General features: G+C 39.4%; 1 protein-coding gene across 3 annotated transcripts in view; it reads right to left on the bottom strand.

The window, feature by feature from the left end:
* Positions 1 to 14,341, bottom strand: part of HS3ST3A1 (heparan sulfate-glucosamine 3-sulfotransferase 3A1) — a 378,323-nt gene that overhangs the window by 262,246 nt on the left and 101,736 nt on the right. For all 3 annotated transcript variants that reach the window (XM_079903874.1, XM_079903876.1, XM_079903875.1), the window contains one exon: positions 12,124 to 12,282. The gene's annotated coding sequence lies outside the window, so the exon portion shown is untranslated. The remainder of the gene's footprint in view (positions 1 to 12,123; positions 12,283 to 14,341) is intronic.

Below are 14,341 nucleotides of genomic sequence, written 5' to 3'. Positions count from 1 at the left end.
AAGTCATGATGCAACCACTTACTTAATTCAACTGCTATAAAGGGCTAAGAAGAAAGCAGTTGGGCAGACTCAGTGAGAGCAGGGATGCAGCCACGGAGTGAAAGCTCAGAAGTTCCCTCTTCAGCAGAGCCCCGAGCAAGAGGGAGGATCTACTGGCTGGAGAGGAGCATCCTGCAGGAAGAGGAGCAAGCACACTGAAGGCAGAAACGGGGGCGTTTGAGGGTGGGACGGAGCACCACCGGGGTGTGATAGGAGGTCTCTGCTGAGGCTGGTTGGGGGTCTCCAGTTCCTCTTAAAAACTGCAGCTTCTATCTGAAGGGAAATGGGAAGGTCTGGGAAGCCTGGACGCAGGGAAGTTCCATAATCAGGTCTGCACATTAGAAGGATCACCTTAGCTGCAGAGGCAGGTGGGAGACCGTGAGTGAGAGTGAAGCGAGAGGTCTGCTAAGAGACGTCCAAAATGCAGCCCAGGTGGAAAATAAAAGCAACTCTGAGCAGGGTGGTGATGGTGACACGTTCGGAAGTGGATGGATTTGGACTCATTCCAATTACAGGGCCTCGAAAGAGTCCTGTGTAGAGCTACCATGTGATCCAGCAATCCCACTTCTGGGCATATAGCTGGAGAAGAACTTGGTCCGAAAGGATACATGCACCCCAATGTTCAATGCAGCACTGTTTACAATAGCCAAGACATGGAAGCAACCTAAGTGTCCATCGACAGACGAATGGATAAAGAAGATGGGGTATATATATACACAATGGAATATTACTCAGCCATAGAAGAATGAAATAATGCCATTTGCAGCAACATGGATGGACCTAGAGATTATCACACTAAGTGAAGTGAATCAGATGGAGAATGACACGGCCAGTGAGAGATAAAAGCAAGTCTTCTGGGGTCTTCTGGGAATGATTCCCTCCATTTGAAATACAAAAATGCAGGGAAGGGGTCTCTTCCTCTTCTAGACACTGTGGATGTGACATGTGGAACTGCTGAAGAGATCATGAGATCGTGAAGCAGCTATAACACCAGCACAAGGAAAATGCAAAGCAGGAGCGATGGAAACCTGTCCAGCCACTAAATTCACCAGCTTTGGAGAGACCTCATCTCAAGCCTTCATGTTAAGTGACATAATAAGTTTTCCCTGTTGCTTAAAACAAATTGAACTGGGCACAGGGAGGGTGGCTACTCCCTACAGCTTAAGGTATAGTAACTGATGCAAACACTAACATTCTCAAGTTGATGGTCTGACTCTTCACTCTGTATTTGCCCATTTCAATGTGTAGTTCCATTATTCGGAGAACACACACACACTACAACCAAGTGGGAGCTATGTAAGAAGGATGGAGTGACAATCCTTAAGACTCTCTTAGAAAGCACAGCTTTATCCTCACCCCGTCTTACCAAACAGAATAAAAATAACGCAAGCTAACCTTTACTACTATGTGAGTTCCAGGCACAGTAATAGGCATTTTATGTTAATTCTCTTTTTTTCAGTCCTAACTTTCTAGCTACTTACTTATGCTGCTGTTTTGAAGACAATAAATTACCTGGGGAATGCTGACAGTACTTCTTCTTAGTCACAGAGCATGGTGCCTTTCATTTGGGTGCTGGGTGCACGGTATGTGCAATCCATTCTGACATCTGATTTTCCCAACTTTCAGTAGATGAAAGTGAAGTCTGAGAGCACACCACTGATGAACAGCAGAAACACTAACAGACCTCACCTTAGCCACTATCTTTTCACTCTCTCTTATGTTCCCACACACTGCCATTAACAGTCTATCATCATTTTTTCTTTTAAGTTGGGGTAAAACTTCTCTCACTGTGGTCTAAAGCCTTGCTATTCAAAGTGGGGTCTGTAGACCAAAATCACCCGAGAGCTTGTGAGAAACGCAAGATCTCAGGTCCCACCCTAGACCTGGTGAATCAGAAACTGCATTTGAACAAGATTTCCAGGTGATTCAAAGGAACATTAAAGTGAGAGATGCCCTGGACTAGAAGATGCAGCCCTCAGAGGAGAGGAAGGCAATGGGGATTACTTAACGTCAGTCAGAGAACTTGAAAAAGACCACGGAAGTGACAGCAAGGGCTGATGGAGGTCTACAAAGGATGTCTGGGCAGTGTTTACATGAGTTTAGTGGTGAGTCTGCAGCACAGGTAAACTGGATGCTTTGGGCTCCAAATAACAGAAGACTCATGTTGGCTTAAATGTTAGTCATTACACTGAAAAGCTGAGAGGCACGCTTCTGAATATAAACACAAAGTAAACCAGGAGTAAATAAAATTCAGCGCCTGGATTCAACCTGCAACCTGGAGCCATGCCAGCCCAGCCTGGCTTAGGGCAACCTACCCCTGGCTCATCTGCAAAGCAGCTTGGAGTATGAGCCTTGCTGGGTGATGGTGAGTTTGGGATAACAAGCTGACTAATGGACCACCTTCTCAAAGAGGTGACCAATGCAACCAGAAGAAAAAACAGAGTAAGAATTGTACATATTGGAAAGGAAGAGAAAGAACTATTAGAAACAATAAGATTATCACTCTGGGAAACTCAAGAGAAGCATATGAATAATTATTAGAAAAATAAGAGAGAATATTAATTTAAAATATATACTAATGTTTCTATATAACAGCAATAAAACAATCAGAATAGAAGAAAAGTTAATATATAAATATAAAATACTTAGAAATTTCAAGATAACTGAATAATATAGATGAGGTTAACTGAATAAGTGAAGAGGTATACTGTGGCCTTGATTGGAATACTCAGCATGGAAAATACGTTGATTCTCAAATTATGCTCTGAGCTAATGCAATTTCAATAAAAATGGCAGGGGATTTTTTACAAATTAATAATTCTAGAATTTATTCTAAAAATATAAAAACACAAAACAGACCAAAAAAATCTCACACGGGAAGGCGAAGATTGCCGTAGTGTGTATTAATCTGTATATTTACCACACATTAGTGTATATTACATAATGTCATATATAATCTTACAATGCATTGAATGTTACACTGTATTTTATATAAAATATATTAACATATTTACATAAGCTACAACAGTTTAAATAGTGGTGTAGGATATGCATCAATGGATAAGAGTTGAGTAAATCTCATTTGAATTTCAGCTTCCTTATTTTAAAAATGGGATGGTAACAGTACCTCCTTGAATGTGTTGTCATGAGGATTTAATGAAAAAAGAAAGTAAAGTGCTGTCACAGTGCCTGGGATACTGTAAATTTATATGTAACAAACATCACTGGAAACAAGAAGGGCCACTAGAGCCTGTCATCTTCCAAGACACTGCCTGAGATGCAATGGAAAGTCTAGACCCAGGGAGTGGAGAGTGCCCTGTAAAGATCATTTAACAAGATCTCAGGAAGCAGCGTTGGGTCCAAGTACCCTACTAAGGTTGAAATTCTCCCCATCTGAGTCTTTCCTTTCTCTCACACCCAAAAAAAGCAGGCCACAGAAAGATGGATGAAAACAAATACAGCCTTCACAATGTAGTTCAAAGAAGGAAGAGGGGTAAAATTTAAAAATCCCAGATCAGACATGAACAAGATCAATGGAAATGTCATGCTCATTCTGTATACAATTTAAAGAGGAGACGAAACAGCTGGAATGAACAAATGATCAACAACAACAACAAAAACACCACAAAAAAGCAGGCAAAGGAACTCGTCTGGAGAAAAACACAACCCAAGGAACCCAAGTGCATTGACTTATAGAATACAAATTCAATAAAACTGTAATTGAGTGACAAGATGATAAAAGAGATGGTTGTGATGAAAAGAAAGAAAAAAGAAAACAAGCTTTGGACCATAACAACATTTAGAAAGAGCAAGAAATATGATAGATAAGGTTAAATATTACACTAATGGCACAGAAGAAGAACTTGGGCTATGTTCGATGAATAAAAATGATAAAGGAGTTAAAGCAGTTATAGAGGGATGATTAGAATAAGAGACAAAGAAGATCCAACTTAACTCCAAGTGGTGTCCCAACAATTAAGAACACAGAAAGGGGAAAGAAAAAATATTCAGAAACATCATACAGGAGAATTTCTTTCCAGAACCAAAACTGAATGTACAGATTGAATGCATACAACATATATGGAGAAAAACTGAGAAAATTATTGATATCAAGACATAGCCTTATTGGTGCAGCCACTATGGAGAACTACTGTATGGAGGTTCCTTAAAAAACTAAAAATAGAGTTACCATATGATCCAGGAATCCCACTCCTGGGCATATATCTGGAGATAACTCAAATTTGAAAAGATGCATGCACCCCAATGTTCATTGCAGCTCTATTTACAACAGCCAAGACACAGAAGCAACCTAAATGTCCATCAACAGATGAATAGATAAAGAAGATGGGGTATATACATGCAATTGAATATTACTCAGCCATAAAAAAGAATGAAATAATGTTCTTTGCAGCAACATGGATGGGCCCAGAGATTATCATACTAAGTGAAGTAAGTCAGAAAGAGAAAGACAAATACCATATGGTATCACTTATATGTGGAGTCTAAAAAAAAAATGATACAAATAAACTTATTTACAAAACAGAAATAGACTCACAGACATAGAGGACAAACTTATGGGTACCAAAGGAGAAAGGGAGGGGAGGGATAAATTAGGAGTTTGGCATTAGCAGATACAAACTACTGTATATAAAATAGATAACAAAGTACTACTGTATAGAAGGGAACTATATTTAATATCTTGTAATAAACCATAATGAAAGAGAATCTGAAATATATATATATTATATATATATATAACTGAATCACTTTGCAGTACACCAGAAACTAACACCACATTGTAAACAACTATACTTCAGTTAAAAAAAAAATTTTTTTTAAAGACACAGCCTCATTAAATTATTTAATTTCAAGGATAACAACAGAATCTTCAGCCCTACTGACAAGAAATAATCATTTACTGCTAGATAAAAAGTCAGGCTGGCCTCAGATTTAACCACAATTTGAAGTTTTGTGTGGTGAAAATTTCTAGACTTGTTGTATATTCTCTTTCTTTAGTTAAATGAAAGTTAACACCTGTTATTACAAAATAAAAACAGTAAGAATTTTATGCCACCTAAAAGTTGGCAGGATTACCACTAGACAGGACCTTTTACTCAGCAGATGCAAATACAGCACGTCTCACACCTACACACATACGCATTGTCGTATATGATGTCGTGGACCAGAGTCCATGAACCCACCAGACAGCACATGCTTCAGCCTATGATCAGATATTCTGTTTGTTAAGATAAGCAGAGTCTGGCTTCTAGCAGGTCTATGCTACACTTTCCCTTTGGACAGTGGACTGCAACAGGATTGCATATTAGAATCACCTGAAAAGATTTAAATTTTTTTATAATATAGATGCCTTGGCTGGTGTTCTTTGAGCAGTGTTCTTGTTCCTGGATTTAGAGAAAAGTTTTTCTTACACGGGAATTTACACTCCCCTCTCCGTCCACGCACCTGCTGGTTCTTGCCGAGTGGAGTGTGTTCTTGTTTACTTAGAGGTTAAAAGGCAGCCAGGGGAAGGCCACAGAGCAAGGTGAGCCCAGACCCCCTTTTCCCCTTGAAAACGCAGGAAAGAAATGGAAGTGGCTGAGATGGTCCTGACTGAATATCCCAGGTCTTGGGAAACGCACTTACACCCTCCCACCGCATCCCTGGGGAGTGATATCTTTGGGAGGATGAAAGGGCAAGGACACCCTCTGTATGCAGAAGTGGAGTTTCTTCCAAGGGACATGGGCTGTCAGTCATCTTTTAAAGGAGATCAATCCTGGCTTAACAGGGAACTTCCTTGTCCATTTGGGGGCCTTTCAGCAGTTGTCTGAACTGAAAGCATGGAATTGCCTGGAGCTTCTCGGGGAGGAGGAAAGAGTAGAGGGTACGTGACTAACGGGCTCTGGAGTCTGGAAGCTTGGATTCAGACTCTACTCTGTATTTGCTGTGTGCCCTTGGGCAGGTTACTGAATCCCTCTGTGTCTCAGTTTCCTCATCTGTAAAATGGGGATAATAGCATACATCTAATAGAGTTATTGTGGAGATTAATGGGGTAATACACACAAAGTGCTGAGAACAGCACCTGGCACCTACGTAGCACCAAATAACTGTTAGCTGTTGCTTTTATAGCATGGGGCAAACTGGGAGCCAACCAGAAGAGAATTTTGTAAAGAAAGACCACTCTGAATTGGCATGGATGAATCACGAATCAATCTAAGTCCCATCTTTGTATAATTAGGAGGAAAGACCTTTCTCCATCACCGGACACCCATCCCTCACCCCCACCTCAAGGCCAGGTGGTGGCAGTGTGGTTACCAGCAGCTACCAGCAGTAGCTATGACCTCGAGGTTGCCCAGCAGCAGACCTGTCGATGCCGCAGCACAATGCGGTACCTGGCATCTTGTCAAAATATCTAGGGCACACTTTCAGGAGGCCTGATTTCCTGTAATCAAAGTGGGGAGACTTCACCATTTGGATCATTGTAGTGCAGTTATCCCGACAGCACAGGTACTCCAGACAGGGTAGCAGTGGCTAACAGCAAGGATCTAACACCTGGGCATCCCTGTTCTGTGGTTCTGTGGCTGCAGGGATGCAGGGATCGGCTCTGCCCACCCTCCTGCTTGCCTCCCATCTGTGGAGGTGTGAAACACCTAGAGACCAGATGCCAGCAGCACTTAGATGCCTTCGACTGGTCTCTGAGGACAATCACGGTCTCAGGACAAATGATGATGTGAGCGGAAAGGGTGACTATTCATCACTGAAACTTTGGAATACTCTCCAGCCAGTGCTAAAATGATGAAACAACAGCAGAAAGAAGCTCCTTTCTGCTGCACACGCCCCCGGTAACCTTTGCCACTGAACTAAAAGCTTTCAAAGGGTGAGCAGAAGTGCCGTAAACCTCAGAGGCGACATTAAATATTTGTCACTGAAACACTTAAGACTTGTTTCAAACCCATTCCTTTCTGAAAGTTTATAACAAATAACTGAGTGGCTTAACCTCTACAAGAGCATCTCCTTTTTCACTACAAATGGAAACAAATGGGCTGTAAAGAGCGGGACCCTCCTGATGGGCAATTCTCAGCCACTGTGTGGTCTCCCAGCCCTGCCCAAATGGGTGAGCCGCCCTCTTTGTTTAGATTAAACTGGCTCATGCTTCCATGACATTAGGGCGGCAGAGGTTTTAACTGGACTTTCTTTTAATCTGCCCATTAATCTTCCCTCCCCTCTCCCTGCTCAATGAATGAGTAAATTATTTACATTCTGATGTTGCAAGAACTCTCCCTACATTAAGCCTTGATTTGAGCCTCAAATATATCTTTAGATGGTGTTTACCTTACACACCTTTATCAGCACAGCCTAGCTTCTCCAGAGAGATCACCTGTTGGACTAAAGCATGACACAGATACAGATCTCTTCCTACTACCTGTGTGAGCCCGAAGCCACACATCAGAAACTCAACTGCTTTCAACCAAGTTCCAATTTTACCAAACTCCAAATGCATACAAGCATCTTGGTGCCCAGCATTCTAGTGTTAGTTTGCTCTTCAATATTCTAAAATCAATGATCCGCTTTCCTGGAGGAAACTGAAAGCAGGTCAGGCACTTTTCAAAAGCTATCCATTATGCTTCTTGTCAGAGTAAGAGGTAAAGGCCTTTGTTGGAAAGAATGATGTTATTCTCTGTATCAGCTCTCCCTCGGCCCAGATGGACAAGCGGCCACCTACGGGATGGGTTTTCAAGCACAGGGCTGGGCGATGGCTGGGTAGAAGGGCAAATACCTGCACTGATTCAACCCTGAAATCTCACTTCTTTTGTGTGAGGGAGAGAAATAGTGAAATACATTTTTTCAAGGTATCAGAGGAGAAGGACCGAGGAAAGGCTACAGAAGAAGAATCAATATAGCACAATGAAAGCAAGAGAAAAGATTCAGAAGGACAACACTTCGCAGGCGTCAGGAAAACCCTAATGCCTGCTGTCTGAATAAAGATTTCCTATTAAGTTAAAATTAATAAAGAAACTTTTAATTGGGAAAGATAAATCAAGCAATATCTATTAGGACAAACATGAGTTTACGAAGCATCTGTTCTTTCCCTCTTTAGTATGCTGCTGCCTCATTAATTTCTCCAGGCTTTCATTTCTTTCTGCCTTCTTTACAAGTTCTTAGCTTTACCCAACAAGCAAATGGCATTTAAACTCAACACCTATATGAGTCATATTTGCTGACTCTTGCCCAAACTTTGCCACTAATGGAAGGCATTCATTCCCTGAAAACCACCCCCAACGATCAATTATTTCAGGATGCTCCAGGAGAATAATGTTAATTCTGGCCTTGCAACTGAATGGTGACTGCCATTTTCCTCCCCTGATATTTAGGCTCCAATGATGTTCTAAGGCATCATGGTCCCCTCTGAGGATTGCCATTGACCTCCCTTGGCAATTTCCATCTCCTACCCTCTACCACAAATCATGTACAATGCGTGTTCTCCTTGTAAAATCCTACCCTCTTTTGTATTTCACACTGTCATGTGAACAACAAAGAAAGCTGCTTGTGTTTCAATGTCTCATGGTTATTAGCCAAATCTTTCGGTTTTTGCTCAAAGACCCCTTCCTTGCTGGTTCCCAGACTAGCAGACAGGGTCAGGATACATGTCTGAGAGCAAAACACTGTCTGGAATTCAGTCCCACCCCTGCCTTCTGCTGCACACGGATTTGGTACTGGACCAAGCTTGTCCACATGGCCCTTTATGCCAATCACCTTCTGGTGGCCTGTCCTACTAGTTAAATTCCAGCAGTAGACACAGCTGAGAATCAAGATGGGGACCCTCACACACTCACATTACTTAGCTCATACTAAAAGCTATCACACTTCAGCTAGATCTTTTGTACTCCCCATACTTCTTTAATCCTGGAGAAAGTCCGAAACGCTAGCTATAGACCAGTAGCATCCAGAGTACCCACGTCACTGGTTAAAAATACAGATTCTGGCCCCCATTCAGTACTTCTAAATCAAAAGCTCTTTGTTAAGACCCAAGGTTTTTTGTTTGTTTGTTTTTGGTTATTTCAGGCAAGTACGTTTGGGAAGAGTTGTTTCAGAGCCCCAGTCTAATCTCAGCCCTGACTATACCTTCCTCTCACTGAATTTCACTTCTAGAATATCGTTCTCTCTGACTCTCTCTTCCTCAGACTCTCATAATCCAGGCAGGTCACGGCCCTTCCCCACATCTGCTGTTTCTAATCGACTCTCTGAAGCTGTGTCTGAGCAGATGCCTCAGCTGCTCACTCAAACACTTTTGGAGCTAAGGAGGAGGGGGTGTGGGTAATTCAGACACTAGACTCACCCCAGATCCAGAGGTGGGGTCCAGGAGTCCTGAGTTTGTTTGTTTCTTTGGAGAACTCCCCAGGTTTGGGCAAGTTAGCAGGATTTAGCAGGATGTTTTGTTTTGTTTTGGATGGATGAATATGTGTTAGAAATCAGTATGTGTTAGTAATCTCATGATACAACCAAAAGTTTTCTCTGTGATAAATACTCAAATTTTAAAAATCCTCTAGCTTTAAAAATGCATGAGAAAATAAGGTGGATTGGTAGATGGTAGCAGGATGGATATATGAATAAATATATAATAAAGGAAATCTAGTAAAATGTTAATTACAGAATCTATGCAGTAGGTATAGGGATCTCTGCTGTAAAATTCTTGCAACTTTTTTGTACATTGAGAACTTTTCATAATAAAATGGAGAAAAAGATGCTAGAATTGAATTTTTCTCAAAACATACTTTATATCCCAACTTAATAAAATGATTAATTGACCTATCATTATAACTCCAGTGCCCCGTAAATATTTTGTGTGCTATTTCTGAAGTAATGTACTATCTATGTCTATCAATAACATATCTTGTTCAAGTGGAACTTTTAAAAACAAGTTAAGTGCTGATGTTTCCCCTTGATAAAATGTAAAATCTCTTCCCTTTCGCATTCTCTTCCCCTCTTTATTTGCTTATGCATTTCTAGTCCTCAAGTTATTTAAATCACAGAAATAAAAAAATACATGAAGATCATTCGTAACAAAAGGTACTCATGTTATTATGAAAGTGAAAAAACAGAACAAGACAAAACGATCACTTCCAGGAAAGTTATTAATGGGGAACATTATTGCATTCTGAGCTGGTAACTGAAAAGCTTACATTCAAAGTTGAACATTTTCTGCTGAGGAAGTTGAGTCTGGAGAAATTACTGATATTTGAGATCACAGAACTAGTAGCCAAATGAGAAAGAGAATATAAATGCCCTGATGTTGTTACTGTAATAAATTCTCTGTCAAAATTTACTCAGTAACACAGAGATAAAATGACATTAAATTTCTGGGGGTAAATATTACCATTCTCAAAATGTTTTTTTATTAGTCAATAAATGGTTTGGGGATATTAATAAAGTTACACTTCTAGCTCAGTCTTCTAAACAACTTGGCTCCCTCTAAAAGGGAAGATTTTAAAATGAAACGTAAGACAAGACACAGACTGGGAGAAAATATTTGCAAGTAACATCTGATAAAGGATCTGTATCCACAATACATAAAGAACACTCAAAACTCAAGAATATGAAAACAGAAACCCAATTTTTCTAAAATGGGTGAAAATTCTGAACAGACATTTCACCAAAAAAGACATACAGATGATAAATAAGCATACAGAAAGATGTTCAACATCATTAGCCATTAGGAAAGTGCTAATTAAAACCACAATGAGATACCACCATCCATGCATTAGAATGACTAAAAATAAATCCATAACCAAACAACTCACAATACCAAGTGCTGGCAAGAATGTAGAACAACTGGAATCCTCACAGATTTTAAATGGCACAGCCACTCTGAGAAATGATTTGGCAGTTGTTATAAAATTAAATACACCCTTACCAAATGACCAAGTAATATCACTTCTTGGTATTTATCCGAGTGAATTGAGCATTCTTGTTCCTACAAAAAGCCATGCATCAATGCTTATAGAAGCTTTGCTTGTAATTGCCCAAAACTGGAAACAACCTAGACTGTCAATACATAAATGGATAAACTATAGTACAGCCGTACAATGGAATACTGTCAGCAATAAAAAGGAATAAACTGATTTCTGCTTCTGACCAAAGTGTAGTAACAGAAATGGAATTTGTCCTCCCACCTGAAACAAACTGAAAAACCAATAAAATATATGAAACAACAGTTTGCAAGGCACAATCTTAAGCGATGAAGAACCACGATCCCTGAAAGGCAGGATATGAAGGAGGTGAGCCCTAAGCTTTTCTTAATGTGCAGCTTGAGTTTCCAGGACACAGCACAGGGAACCTGGGGGAGCTCAGTAGACTCCCTGAGTTGAACAGACAGAGCTGAGGATTCAGGGAAGCCAACACGGCTAGTGTTCCCAAGACAGAGTGGAGTGGGAAAGAGGGTACAGAGAGACAGAACTGCAGAGACCTGCAGAGGAGTCTCACCTAGGATTCAGGTGAGCACTGATCAGAGAACAGCTGTGAACAAACTACCTGGAAGAACGACCTGAGGAAAGGACCACCAGAAAGGATTACAAGGAACAGTGCTGTGCTCATACAGGACCGTTTACACTTCATGTGTCTTTGATAACTTTAGGTTTGAATCTATCATCTTGCTATTAGTTTTCTCTTTGTCCATATTCTCTTTTTCTCTTTTTCCTCATTTTCTACCTTGTTTTAGATGAGTTGACTATATTTATCAATATCAATATGGATATCCATATCAATAAATGTTGATATTAATCAACAGCAATATTGATATCCATATCAATATTTTAACAACTTTGGTGGCTTATTAGGTATAACTCTTTGTGGTTTTATTTTAGTGGTTGCCTTAAGGTTACGTTACATTTTTTTAACCTATCACAGTCTAGCTTCAAGTGGTATTGCACTACTTTAGGTATACATAAGAACTTTCCATTTCTTCCCTCCAACTTTCTGCTATTAGCTGCATTCATTTTATGTTCATATTATGTTATAAACCTCAACCACAGGTTTTTTTTGTTGCTTAAATAATTACCTTTTAAAAGGATTTAAACAGTAAGAAATTACCTTATATATTTAGTGTAGTTATCATTTCCTGTGTTCTTCATTCCTTTGCGTCGATCCATATTTCCATCTGGTAGCATTTTTCTTCTGCCTGAAGGACTTCTTTTAATTTTTCTTACAGCGTGGGTTGGTTGGCAATGAATTATTCCGGCTTTTGAATGCCTGAAAACATTTTTATTGCATCATTATTTTTCAAAGGCATTTTTGCTGGGTGTAGAATTCTAGATGGACAGTTTTCTGTTCCATTGCCTTTGTGCTTGCATACTAACAAACTAAAAAAAAAAACCTCAACAGACACAGAAAAAGCATTTGACAAAATTCACTCATGATTTAAAAAAAAAGAAAAACTCTCAGCAAACTCGGAATAGAAGGGAAATTTCTCTAACTAATAAATGATATTAACAAAAGAACCCTACAGCTAACAAATTTAATGGTGAAAAACTAAAAGGTTACTTCCTTTGAAATGAGGAGCAATACAAGGTTATCTATTCTCACCGTTTCTATTCAACATCGTACCGGAGATTCTAACCAGTACAATATGGCAAGTACAAGAAATTAAAGGCACCCAGTTTTGAAAAGAATACACAAAGCTGTCTTTATTTACATATAACATGATCTTCTATATAGATAATTTAATATAATCACAAAAAAATCTACTAGGAATAAGTGAGTTTAGCAAGATTACAGGATATAAGACCAATGTAAAAATCAATTGTATTTCTATATACTAGCAACAATCAGAAATAGAAATTTAACCAAAATTGTAATTTATAATAACATCAAAAATATGAAATAGGGATAAATCTGATAAAGATGTGAAAAACTTGTGAAAACCATAAAGTTTTTTCAGAGAACATAAAGAAGACATAGTAAATGGAGATACTTATGTTTACTGGTTGAAGAATCAATGTTGTTAAGATGCAAATTCTCCCACAAAGGATCTAAAGATTCATGAAATCCCAATAAAAATCTCTATGTTTTTATAAAAACTGACAAACTGACTCTAAAAATCATATGGAAACATGAAAGACTCAGAACAGGCAAAATAATTTTGCAAAAGAAAAACAAAGCCGGAGGACTAACACCACCTGATTTCAGTAGCTATTATAAAAGTACAGTAGGAGAGTACGGTATTTGGTGCAAGGATAATAAGTAGGCAATTAAACAAATAGAGAATCCAGAATAGACCCACCCATACACTGACAACTGATTTTTTTTTTTTTTTTTTTTGCGGTACGCGGGCCTCTCACTGTCGTGGCCTCTCTCGTTGCGGAGCACAGGCTCGGCGGCCACGGCCCACGGGCCCAGCCGCTCCACAGCATGTGGGATCCTCCCGGACCGGGGCACGAACCCGCGTCCCCTGCATCGGCAGGCAGACTCACAACCACTGCGCCACCAGGGAAGCCCCTGACAACTGATTTTTGACAAAAGTACAAAAGCAGTTCAGTGAAGAAAAATAGTGCCTTTCAACAAACGATGCTGAAACAATTGAATACAAGCAAAAATAGTAATATTTGTGTCTTGTATCATAAAGAAAAATTGACTTTAAATTCATTGAAAAGTGTTCTCATAAACCTAAATATAAAACCTAAAACTATAAAATATCCAGAAGAAAACATGGGGAAACCTTTGTGATCTTGACTTAGGCAGAGTTCTTCCATACCATATCAAAAACATTATTCACAAAAGAAGAAACTGATAAATTGGAATGCAACAGAATTTTAAAAGTTCTGCTTTTCCAAAGATCTGTTAAGAAAATGAAAAGACAAGAGCCACAGACTAGGAGGAAATATCTGCAAGTCATATATCATAACAGACTTTAACACATAACAGACAGTTAAATATATTCAATATACACTTTAAAATCTCAAAATTCAACAGACAAAAACAAATTTTTAAGAAATAAACATAAAATTCAAGCAGACATTTTACTAGAGAAGATGGCAAATAAACTCATGAAAAGATACTCAACATCATTAGTCATTAGGGAAATGCAAATTGCAGGCAATAAGTACCACTGCACACAAGTTCGAAAGGCTACAACTGAAAAAAACTGACATACCAAGTGTTGGCCACAATATGAAGAAACCAGAACCCTCATGCATTGCTGATAGGAATGTAAAATGGGGCAACCACTTTGCAAGAGTTTGGCTGTTTCTTTTAAAGGCCAGCATACACCTGCCATCTGATCCAGCCATTCAAATTCTAGGTGTCTGTCCAA

This window comes from Stenella coeruleoalba (genome assembly GCF_951394435.1).
Source record: "Stenella coeruleoalba genome assembly, chromosome: 19".
In the NCBI taxonomy this organism is placed as follows: Eukaryota; Metazoa; Chordata; class Mammalia; order Artiodactyla; family Delphinidae; genus Stenella; species Stenella coeruleoalba.
Note: the sequence above shows the minus strand (reverse complement) of the source record. Positions and strands in the feature narration are given on the sequence as shown.